We start from the raw sequence: 12440 nt of genomic DNA, 5'->3' as shown, positions 1-12440 counted from the left end.
CTTAGATATTAATTTAGATTTGATTCTTTTTGGATTTTAATCTTTAAAAGAATATAGGAAGAGTCGATAGCGATAATCGAATAGAAAATTAACCGCGTCGAAAACAAATTTCCAATCGCGTTCGATCAGCCGCGATCCGTTCGAGGATCGATCAATCGATTTCTTTTGATCAAAGAGTGAAAGGTAACAAGAAATCATTGCGACACGAGTATCTTTGACTCTCTCCTTTTTCCTTTTTTAAACGATATTATTACGTCCATGCTTGGATACACTTGACGTAGCGCATAAATAACAAAGTGTCATTGCTTAGTAATAATAAACTGTAACTCGTTCGATCAAAATTTCATTTCATTCATCCTGAAAATTATGCGTATTTTAGCAAAAGAAAATTCGCTGAAACTATTATTTTCTTTTTCTTTTCAATATCTCTACTTTTTGAGAGATTTCTAATCTTCTTTTAAATAATTAAATTATAAATTATGACAATTGATTGTCTGCGAAAAGAATTCCTTCGATATTTATCCTTCGATATTCGTTATGCATTTTCGATGACCATAAAAAAAGGGGGGGGGGAGGAGAAGAAAAAGAGAGAATGTGATACGATATATCAATCATTTTCATTGAACGGGTACGGATTAAATATCTCGCGTCGATACGCGTATGCAAATTTCCTGTTTTATACGAATATATTCCCCTATCGTGGATTCTAACCTCGAATTGCTTCATTAACGCTCTCCATTCAAGGCAGATCGATCGGGATTCGCAGCGTGAGAACTCACAATCAGCTGCGATCCCTTGCGTTTCCACGGTATGGAAAAGCCTTGATTCGATATTTCTAATTATTATTCACTGCATTCGTCGTTTTAAATGATCGACGAGATCTAGTTTCTCTTACTGTTACCAGAGGCGCTCGAGTTTTATTCGAATTACGAATAGAACGTTAATATACGTTAAGTTTCACTTGCTCATTTCTCGGTTATTTCAACGATCGATATTTTCTCAATACGTAATTGAGCAATTTTGGTGCACTTTTCTGTTTGTAGTTTCTTTCTTTTATTGTTCTCATCGTTGGTGTACAATATTAATTAATCCGATCTAATTGGTAGTTATTTCATCATCGGATCGTTTTCTCTTTCAAATCGAAAATGTTTCCGAAAATTCTTTACACCTGTGTCGCGCACATCGTTACAGCTCTCTCGACGAACGTTAACATCGTTCAACCTTGGCTACTCAACACTTGCCACGATTCTTCGACAACGATTCAATTTCAACGAATCGTCCGCCAATTAACCGAAACCAAAAAGAAAAAAACCTCCGCTTTGAAGAATCCGCGATTCAACCGAAATCCACCGAGTTGGAAAGATCCGAATGGAACGCGGAATATCACGAAACAGAGGGAAAAGGAATGTCACTGGTGCATCTCGGTCCCCTGATTAGATCATCAAGAATCGTCCGTCGAGGAGTCGGCAAATGGCGACGCAGCGGGCAATGAAATGCAATTTATTCAGGTTAGGGATCACTCCCCGCGAAGATACAATTCGCCTGACGCGTAGAACACCCAGAAGCAACTGTGGACCGGTGGGAAGAGAGAGGAGGGGGGGAAGGCTGGATGCGCGCGCCCCAAGAGCTCGTTATACGGGGCAATGGGAATGCGACGGAACTGCGAGCGAGCGCTGCTCCACAGCCGGACCACCCTGTTCGATACCGGAGAAGAGGGATCGAAGGACAATGTTTCACTTGAATTTACTATCGGCCCTGTATTCCGCGTACCCGCTCGGCTTTCTTGCGACAACGTTCAACCCGCGGTTCAACCTCGAATAATCGAGGAGGTCGAAGGAACACGTTGGCCCGCTTCAAAGTTGAAAGAAAGTTTTTCAAAGTTTGAAAACAGTTTCACGGTGATTTCGTGCGAAAAGTGATCGTGTGATCGACAGATTGAAAGTTGAGAGGAGTGTTAAAAAGTGAATTTTTGAGGTTAGGTTGCGTTAATGCATCACTGCGATGGTGAAGAGAGAGTAGAGAAAGTTTTCAATATTGGGAGGACTGGTGGGAGAGTTCGGGTGAACATTTTAGCGTTAAGAGGAAAGTGCCAACTGATACAAATGAAACGAAACGTGAAACGTACTTTTGAAAGCCGTTAGTATATAGTAGTATGAAGTTTGTAATATACCTCATTGGAATTTTCCTTGGAAGAACTAAAAATACTTTCTACACCACGATAATAATACTCATTTGTAACCAAGTACGGTAGCGAAGGTCGTGTATACATCGTCATGTATACAGCCTATAGATTTTCAACAAAGGAACATCAACTTCCTATAATTTCTCTTCAATCTCAGTCAACGTAACTTCGATCGGAAAATCTGCACGTACAGCATACTCGGTACAAAACGTACTTGGCATTAAAACGAGTCGCGCAGTCGACGTGTGTCGTTTACGTTAAAAGCACGAATAACGACGTAATACTTCGATCCGTTTCTCGATTTTCACTGTTCAACACTAACCCTTCAGCTAAAGCATCACGAGATAAACACTTGTCACGACTTATATATACACACATCGCACTTCTCTTCGCATTTTTTTTTTAAATTTATACTAAAACTGTCCCTTTATCAAAAATATCTCTACCTTCTCTTGCGTCACTTCACTTGACATCCCTCACCATCCACCAACGCACTTCCGACAAAAAGAAAACGCGTCGATCGAGGGGGAGGGGGGGGAGGGGAAGGGGTGCCGGGTGCCGGAGCCGTGACGATTGCGTTGTTAAAGCCGATATCCGTTCCATTATTGAGGTCATGTCCGCGCGGATCGAGACGATAATAGCAGTTACGCGGACAACGATAATTATGCAGCGGACTTTTCTCCGTTCTTTCGCTCCATCTAAGTCGAGTCAGCTGACTGCGTGACCGATGATGTCACCGTTGCAGCGTACTCTCCTCGACGAGCTCTCCAGAGGAGCGACACCCACTTCGCCTAACACCTACTTGCAGTGCAACGTCACGATTCAAGTACTCCTCTCTTCTTTTTGCAATCTCGTCTCTCCCATCTTTCCTCTTCCTTCGTCGTTTCCTCTTCTGGTCTCCCACTTCCCTCTCTCTCTCTCTCTCTCTTCCCTCCCCACTGCGTCCCCGCGCGCGTCTTTCTCTTTCTCCCACGCGTAAAAACGGTCGTGAGCCTCTCGCCGGTTGTACACTCGACGAGAGCTTATTAGAACACACGTAGCTAGGATCCGTAAACGGCAGGATTCGCCCACGTGGGCAGCGCCTTCAAAGGTATATCTGTCTGTCGTTCTCGAGTCTCTTCGAGTCATTAGCGGGTCTCCCTCTCCCCGAGAATCGAAGCCAGCCAGGGGAAGACAGGCCTCTTTGTTCGGGGGAGGGGGACGATCGAGGTGACGGTGCGACATATCCCTTCCAGGCAATGAAGTCGTAGCTTCGCGATTTAGGGCGGGATTCAATAAGATCGATCGTTGAAATTTATATCTCGTTTATTCTATCCGGCCAATTATAAAATTCAGCAACACTTGTAAACTGGTCTTGCAGCGATTCATCTCACCTCGAGATCTTTAATCTCTTCCTTCTTTTATTTTTGCAAATTAACTTTTTGTAATCTCCCTACGTATAATCGTGCCCCTCTCATACTCCTTCTCTTTCGATCGTTCGAAAAAATTAATCCGCCCTTGGCACAAGATTCTGAAAAGATTCCCTGCACCCATTGCCACCATTTTCGCTGCGGGCAAAAAACATCATCCGTACAAATCCCGACACATCGTGGCGGAGGAGAGAGAGAGAGAGAGAGAGAGAGAGGAAACAGTGATCGTTTTCTTTCAACTCGGTTGAAATATCGCGGCGGAGGTTGCTCGCCGCCACTTTTTCCCCGGCTTGGCCCCCGATTTGCCGCGATCCGCCGAAATATCGGGGTGTCCAACGTATAATAAGACACGGCTGAACGTCGCCGCGAACACCTTGGACACATGTCACACGGGTCCTTGTCGCTCGTTCTACGCCCGCCACTCGTCAATTAGAAGCGACATCGTTCCCGACACGAAAAACCTGGCCTGGCTAGTACCTCGAATCGGGGCCGTGGGGATTCGGGAGAATGACATTAACATACCGATCATACGGGCGAGCGGGGGAGAGAGATGGAGGGAGTGGATAGAGGATCGAGGGAGGCAAGAAACCCGAGATCCTCTCCGGGAGTCTATCTTTCGAGAAAACCGGTGAATTCCGTGCGGTTCCCCGGAATCGATCGAACTTCGCGCCTCCGGCCACGATGGGGCTCGGGTAATTAAGGAAGACGACTTGATTCCGTTTCTCGTCTTCATTTCAGGGGGCCTCTGTCCGGGGCATTTTTTTACTACAGCGCAGGCATTGCGCTGTTTCGAGTGGTGGATTCGGTTATTATTAGGGAGCTGGTTGTGCTATTATGAGTCTTGTGATGCTAATACTTCTTTCACTTCTTAAAAATCCTCGATCTCTAAATTACACCGAGTACGATAAGCCAACAATTGAACCAATCTATTGCATCCACCAATGTCTTCGAATCACGTCGATAAATAATATTCGTCCTACTGTCGATAACCACACTTTAATAAAATTGAAACAAGCGTATGAATAATTATCAGCACCACGAAAGAGAGGATCTTGTCGATCGACGCGTCTAGGAGACGTGTGCACGGAACAATGGCCCGGTGACAGAGTCTGGCCACCACTTGGAAGGGTGAAAAACGTCCGTCAAGGCGCCGCGAGCGTTTCCCCGTACAATGGCGGCGTCGGGGAAGAAGCGGGACGCGAACGTCGTGGGATACACGAGGAACTGTACATACAGGGTGGGCGTCAAGGACTCTCGAGGCGAAAGAGGAGAGACGATGGACCGGTACTGCGGACCATATGTGGACACCGTGTAGAGGAACACGCTCACACACTTCGGATGCGACTAATAATGATTTACGAAGTCGAAATGCCAATTACTTTATTATCTCACGCGACAAGTGAAAAAAAGATTTTCCTCGATTTAAATTTACTTTCATTCATTTACAAAATAAAATAACTCCATCTCTAATCTAGCAAAGATTTTGTACAACCATTTCCTCCTTACTTATTCCAGACGTATCTCTTCGCCTATCCTTGATTAATGCAGCCGGCGTTGTCATAAGCGATCGCTTCTCGAAACCCGTGCTCGTAAAATCCCGTATTTTCCAACGTTAACAATGAGATTCCATCACACGCTCTTTCCTCCTCCGTTCGGCTAATTGCTGGAATCCTGGTGCTCTCGTGATGGCACATCCGCGAATAGGAAAATAAAGAGGAGGAAAATTAAAAAGTGGATACGCGTGTAGACGTTCGAATACTCGTTTGTCGAGTCCGTGTCCCGGCTGGCAAGACGGATACCGTGTTCCTAGGGAGTTCAGGTTCCCCGGAGCAGCGCGTGCCAATGTAAGCGACTGTTTCGCGGCCCTGCACCGATCAATCGTCGGGTTTTACACTGTTGGGAGGCAAACTGGTTTCGCAGGGACGTATTCGCGTTAACAGGACGCCCGTGCCCACCGTGAGACGAAAAATTGGTCCCGGAAAACTCGAGTAATTTTTGGCGAGAAAATTTTTTTTATTTTTAGGAGCAGCTCGTTTCTCGATACATCGTCTTAGATATTTGAAATGTTCCCTCGAGAATCGGCGCTAATTACTTGTGCTGTTAATAAGTATAATTGGATCGTGATTGTGAGGGAGAAAGAAAAACATGTGAAACTGGTTGGCGTTCCATATACATAAATCTTGTGTTTATTTTTAATCGAGTTTTCTTGTTTCTATACCTCCTTCGATATTTTACAAGTTATATCAAATGCTCCGAGTATCGTATATCTCTTCTCTTTCTTCTTCTTCTCTTTTTTTTCAACACATATTACACGTGGAAACGTTGCACGACGATCCACTAAAAATCCATTCTCATGCTCTCCAGTATCTTAAAATACTGACGTTACTTCAGAGATCGAAATATCGAAACCTGCTTGATACTTTAAATTCAACGTCGTATTCTGCCTTCTTAATACGAGTCTCCTAATACGTTCGATCGTCAAATATATTATCGCCAAGTGTAATCGCATCCCAATTTATGCACAAATACAAAAGAATGCTCGGCGGGGGACAAAGCGTTGATACGACTAACACAACGTCACGAATCACCCTCGTTATCGTATCCTCCTCCCCTCCCGTCCAGGATTAAACCATTCGCGTGCACTTGATCGAGTTAATAACAAAGTGTCTCGATAAAGCGGAACGGCGTGGGTGTCCGAAAGGGCGATATCGATTAGGCCAGCGTATCGGGCGAGGTTAACGTAATCGTCTAATAAGCAAGTTTCACCAGCTTGCTACCGCAATCACTCCTGCAACGACGGATCAATTATCGGATGATCGAATGCCGAGTATATTTTGCACCGGTTCCCTTCTCGTGTCTCATTTGCGTAAGCGAGCGTGGCACGTAGGCCTGTGGGCTCGCGTTGCAATCATAAAAACCGAGTGTAATCGGCGTAATTACCAGCCAATGAACGGTTCGTAGCTCCTAGCTGGTGGGTAATGTCTGTACCTACTCGTCGGGGTAGGCCTTTCATTTCGACCGACCCACGTAAGGCAACGCGCGCGAAAGAAAGAGAAAAACAGAAGGAGAAACGATTTTCTCGATCGAGAACGGATCGTCACGAAACGTATCGAGGTCCACGCACGCGTGTGTACGTGTAATTGCGCGGCAAGGTTGGAGATATTCCGAGAAAGATCCGGTTGGGATTCGAACGTTATTTGGAAGGGAAAGTGTCGTCTTTCGCCCAGCCTAATTTTCTGACTAATCAAAACTTTCGATTTAGATATCTTAATATCTCAGAACTGTATTCACTTTCGAGCGATTCTTCGTTCCGAAATAGCGAAAATATCTATGAAGATTTGGAATGTTGGATCGTTGCCAATCCTCTGAAATATATCGAATTCCATTTTCTTCCAACTCTGAATTGCTCTCGATCGCAGAGGAAATTATCAGGGATGAATAAGGGAGAGGCACGCAAGGCACGAAACTGGAGCGGCGTGTATGGTGGCTCTGATAGAGCCACATCAGCGGAAAAATACGTATAAGATTGTTCTTGCAACCGGACTTGGGCGCGCAGTCTACGTGCATGCGGTTGTACAACTCGTCCAGAGGTTGGACTCCAGTCGTGGCGAGTCCTCGTAATCTTTAGCCCCCGAGGTCAGCACGAGCTCGTCCAGAGATCCTCCGTAGATAGAGAAGCCCCCCCTGAGAAACTCGTGTTGGTATGTTGCACGAAGCCACCCCTCTGTAGATAGATAGCCGACAGTGCCTGGCCCAGAGGCCGCATATTATGCGGCCAAAGTCGTGCTGCTCCGGCCAAAGACAAAAGCCCTGGATGCTGCTTCGTGATACAGCAAATAGCAGAGTTCTATAATTTTATAGGATATGCCGCTTAATATTAATTTTTCGAAGAAGTTTTATCGTTACGATCGAAAGAATGGAGTTTTTAAAAAACTTGTTTAAAGAGCTCGACTTTTTGCCTCATAAATTAAATGTTCATTATTATTAATCACGAAGAGACGTTTCTTGAGATGATGAAGAAAATTTATCTTACGTTGTTTATCACGGTTTAGGTTTTAATTACCCTTAACTTTAATCGGTTCAAGAGTAATGAATATATTGGTTACGAATCGAGAAGATTTATAAATATTCCGTTCAATCCTTTATATATATAGTTGGAACCTTTAGTTTCGTTACAAGTTGCGTGTTTATCCAAGTCTCTCGTCGAAGATTAACATTCAGATGGTGACAGTGGAAGCGAAGCACTCGTGTACGTACTCGTAACATCCGTGATAACAGATAAGAGCAGTTGTCCAACAGCGGTTCGTGAGTTTTACCAGGCGCGAATATCAACTAATAAAAATTCCTCTTATCTTCTCGATACTTACGTCATACGTTCCTCAACGTACGAACAGAGATATCTTCTTCGAGCAAACATTTCCGAATTTCACGCGAAACAAAAACACCAAATTCCTTCCCGATCATCTCCTCTTCTTGCTCTTCTTGTTTCGTAATCGGCCAAGAATCTCCATTCTCCGTTCGAAATCGAGGAAGAAATAGTCGAAGCTCGATTATCTCGCGCTCATCTCAGAGGATCGGTACATAGAAATGGCGGTTAGGTTACTTGTGATGCAATCGCGGATCCTCTCCTTCGAGAGAAGTTGCACGGCTCGCGGGAAACCTCGCAGGATCGTGCATCTCGCGTGCATCCTGCACCGCGTGCATAGACTCCGTCCAACCGCGACTTTAGCATCGGTTTAACCTCATTCTTGTGGCGGTGACGTCACATTTGCCTTTCCCTCGACTCTGGACCTTCCAGCATCTCCCGTGATGTGCAATCACCCATCTATCGACTATTATAGACGCACGGGTGATTATTCGTCTCGATTCGTGAACGATTTGCGAGCGAGAACGTTTCCCCTGTTTAAACGCACACGATGCTCCTCCTTCCCCACCAACTGTGCCCGGCAACCGAGCGAGAAACACGAAAACCGATCACGAACGAACGAGTTTGCCGCGGTATGTGGCCGCCGTGAAAGTAAAGTCGATTGTGAAATTTAATGGGCTATGATTCGACTCGCGATTTTCGTGCAAGGTGCGATTATATTTTAATTTTCCTTTTGCTTTTGTAAAATTCTGATATTGCTGCATCGTTGATCGTTTCTCTTTTGTTGAAATTTGATTTTTATTCGGAATTCTTGTTATTTGAATAATCTATGCGTTTCTAATGAAATGTATAAATAATATTGTTCTATTATTTTTTGGTACATCTTAAAAATCGATTAAGGAATTGATTTATTGACCGTTGCAAATTTCGATGGTTCCTAAGATTTGAAAAATCGTAGCGTGAGGATAAATGTGGATGATGATTAAGAATCTTTGTTCCTTCGATATTCTTGTAATTATATTGTAGTAATTTGAAGTAATTTCGATTAATTAGAAATATTTTTTCCATTACTTATACGATCGCCGATTGGCTTGTTTTCCTTTCTTGTCAACGATAATCCGTCTTCGACGCCGCAGGATTATTAATAATTGCTCTATCAAACAGTCATTGGGACGAGCGATGATCGTCGCACAGTTGATTTCGTAATTGCAACGAACAATGCTGTTGCATTCGGCAAATTTATTTCATTCGATAGATAGATTGTAAAAATTATATGTTTTCGCTTCGTCGTACGAACCAATAATTCCATCAATTTATATCTCTATTTAAGGCTTCCAGCATCATATTAGATTTAACAACCTTGCAGATTGCGAAAGGATAAGGGTGATGCCTTTAGCAAATTTTTATTTTCCAGCCGTCATTAATGGGGTTATCGATGCTCAATAAATTTCTCATCTTATCTAAATTACGTCCATAAGAAGATGTTGAACATTTCATGCACAACAAAATTTCACAGCTGTCAATTATAGATGATTATCGATCAATGATTACCGGTACAACGATTTGTTCAATTTCTACTCACTTGTATAATAAATTGGAGACGTGGATAAGAAATCACGAATGAACGAACGTTATTATGCTTTAATGAAAAACTATCGAGAATAAAAGCTTTTCTTTAACGAAAAGAAAAAGTAGGCTTACTTTTTTTAAAGCAATGCGAGCACGCGTACACGTCGTGCTCTTTTCTTTCTTCCAAGTAAAGCAGGCTATTCCTTAGACATCCCCCTTCGTTACCCTCTAACTAAGATGCGAAGGCCCTTTGTACTTTGGGCTTTAAACTGTCCCATCGATGTTTCAAAAGCAGCTACAAAGCTGCTCTCGACTCTTGCACATTGTATCTATGGAACCCTCGATCACAACCAGTCTTCTTCAATTGTCTATTTTCAAAAGTGCAGTAGGTTTCTAACCTAACCCAACCCAACAACCTTCAAACGCAACGACGCTTTCCACCGAATATCGGAATAACGATCACGCGTATCCATTACCCGGTGATTAACCAACTACTTTGAATTGTTAAAACTCGGTCACACTTTCTGAAAAACAAAATATCCTGTTAAAGATAGGGTTATATCGTGATTTTTCCCAACACCGATAAACTTGTCATTATCGATTTACAACCGCGTAAAATTATGCAAGCGTAATTACGATAATGTTTATCGAACAATCAGCTCGCGCGCAAACAGTAAACTGTAGAAATATTTGAGCCAGATTCGCCGCGATAACGCGGCCATTATCGCGCCTACGAAGCGCGACGTAATGCGTTACGGTTAGGCACCACTGGATGGGGACTGCCGACCCCTCCCCTAGAAACTGGTCGATGTGACAAATTACGCGATATCAAAGGATCGAGGCGAGCAGGAAAAGAGGTATGGGCTTGCGCAATATATTTATCACCGGCATAAGTTCTGTCTTTCCGCAAGAAAGTAATGGGTGACGCGCGAAAACCCTCGACTAACAATGGCATTGATTGCTCGAACAATCGGAAACGCGATTTCAGAAAAAGAAAAAAAAAAAAACGAGGGGAATTTCGTGTGGGCAGTCCTAGGATTTCGAATCGTCGGTATTCCAAGTTTTCTTTTCCATAAAAATATCCATTCTTTTTCTTTTTTTAATGAATTCGTCTTGAGAAAAATATAGCTCGATTCGAGCAGAATCGTCCGTGGAATTTTTGACGATTTAACTCGCTTATCGCAAGTTTATTTGGTTGTGCATTACCAGGAAACACATATGTAGATATTTCTGTAGATTTGACTAATTTCGGGTCCATCTTAAAAATAGTTTTTAGAACATGAGAGAAGGAACGTTATAAAAACAGATAATTAAATCAATAATCAAAAGGATTAAGAAATAAAATATAATTCGTTACGTTATTGTTATACGTTCAAAAAAAGATTTTCTCCGTTAATCGTAGACGATTAATTCGATTATGAAAAGAATGCTCGATCTCTTTCAATATTAGATACTCTACAAGTTCACTGCATTATCAGAGATACGTTTAATCCTATTCTAATTATATGGATGACATTCTAATGTCATTCCTCGTCATGTCTTCTTCCCCTTTCTCATTTCCCTTTTTTTTCTTTCTTCGAAACGACACGACCGGATTATCGTTCCTCTGTTTCAAGAGTAGGCGCGTCCTTAGACGAGGATACCTATAATATATATATATATATTTTTTTCTCTCTCTCTCTCTCTCTCTTTGATACGCTGCTTCACGGGAACGTTGAACGCATCCTACATCATACTCGAGCGAGTGGACTTATCCATATGTACGCATAACCATAAAGCGACATCCCAAACGTGGTATTCCGACATCGAATGATGCGGGGAAGTCGAAGGCATTCGTTATCGTGACGAACGTTCGCACACCGGCGACCACCTAATCCGGCTTCGTTTAGTCCATTTCAACAAATTATGCGGCTGCTTTTCTTCACTTTGTCCACGATGGAATAAATTTGTAACGGATAAAACATGGAAATCATCCCTATTTTATGATCTCCAAACGAGCCGGAATACATTTGTCTGGGAAAACGAACCCTCTATCCTATCATGCTACATCGATATGTATTCACTGTCGTTGAATCAAACGAGTTTAACGAACTCGTTGGTTATTCGCGTCGTTCGAGCAATTGAATCACGAACAATTTTGAAAAAGAATTTCAACAAGTCGCAAATCAAAGAAGAACGTATTACGAGATGGTGGTAATTGCAATTGTTTCAAACTTACTTACGCTACTTTGCTACCATGTTATCGATTTATTCTCGCGCGAGATGTCGAGCAGATGTGAAAGGTTGATTCCGGTCAAGGTGAGAAACGGAAAAGTCCAGGACTTTTTCCCCGTGGCTTTGAAAACGAAAAAGCCACGTTAACGGTGCAGTGGCAGATGTCACATGCTCGCCAGCCGGATGTTTTTCAAACGGGCGTTTTGCCGCCAACGCAAGCCGACAGCTTCTTACCCCGGCGTTCAAGTCTCTCAACGCTTACTAACGATCCCGCAAACATTAGGCGGCTGAGATCCCGGCGAAGAAGAAATTCCAGGCTTGTGCAATCCGCGTGCTAGTGGGCCGGATATCGACACACAGTTTCTTACCAATGATCGATCGTTGAATACGTACCCAACATACCGCAACAACGACTGCACGCGAGGCAACGCGGTTTATATATCGAGAGGAACGGGGCATATTTGCGCTCGGTTAACGAAAAGAGAAATTTATCGTCGAGCGGCTCGAAAGATATGCGCAAATAGAAAATCCAAACATGAAAGGGAACACCAAGGCCGAACACGAGTTTATCCAAAACAAGCCGAGTCCCAAGATCGAGACTTATCCTCTAAGTCTTGTTACACTTGCGGCACAATTGGATCGCGATCGGGGCGAGTGTTAATTCGGATCAAAGGGGAGGCCGCTCGGTCGATTCGATCGC

The 12440-nt window shown here is 43.4% G+C and overlaps 1 protein-coding gene across 4 annotated transcripts in view; it reads right to left on the bottom strand.

Annotated features, from left to right (window-relative positions):
* The window catches only part of Egfr (epidermal growth factor receptor), a 153977-nt gene that overhangs the window by 54935 nt on the left and 86602 nt on the right, over positions 1-12440 (bottom strand). Inside the window, exon 1 of one of the 4 annotated variants that reach the window (XM_086914747.1) lies at positions 2171-2437. The exons of the other annotated variants lie outside the window; for them this stretch is intronic. The gene's annotated coding sequence lies outside the window, so the exon portion shown is untranslated. Of the gene's footprint in view, positions 1-2170; positions 2438-12440 lie in introns of those variants that run through there. 4 annotated transcript variants of the gene reach the window in all.

This window comes from Apis florea, unplaced genomic scaffold (genome assembly GCF_048593485.1).
Source record: "Apis florea isolate Af1SG1 unplaced genomic scaffold, ASM4859348v1 contig_3732_pilon, whole genome shotgun sequence".
In the NCBI taxonomy this organism is placed as follows: domain Eukaryota; kingdom Metazoa; phylum Arthropoda; class Insecta; order Hymenoptera; family Apidae; genus Apis; species Apis florea.
This window is presented reverse-complemented; position numbering and strand designations above follow the sequence as displayed.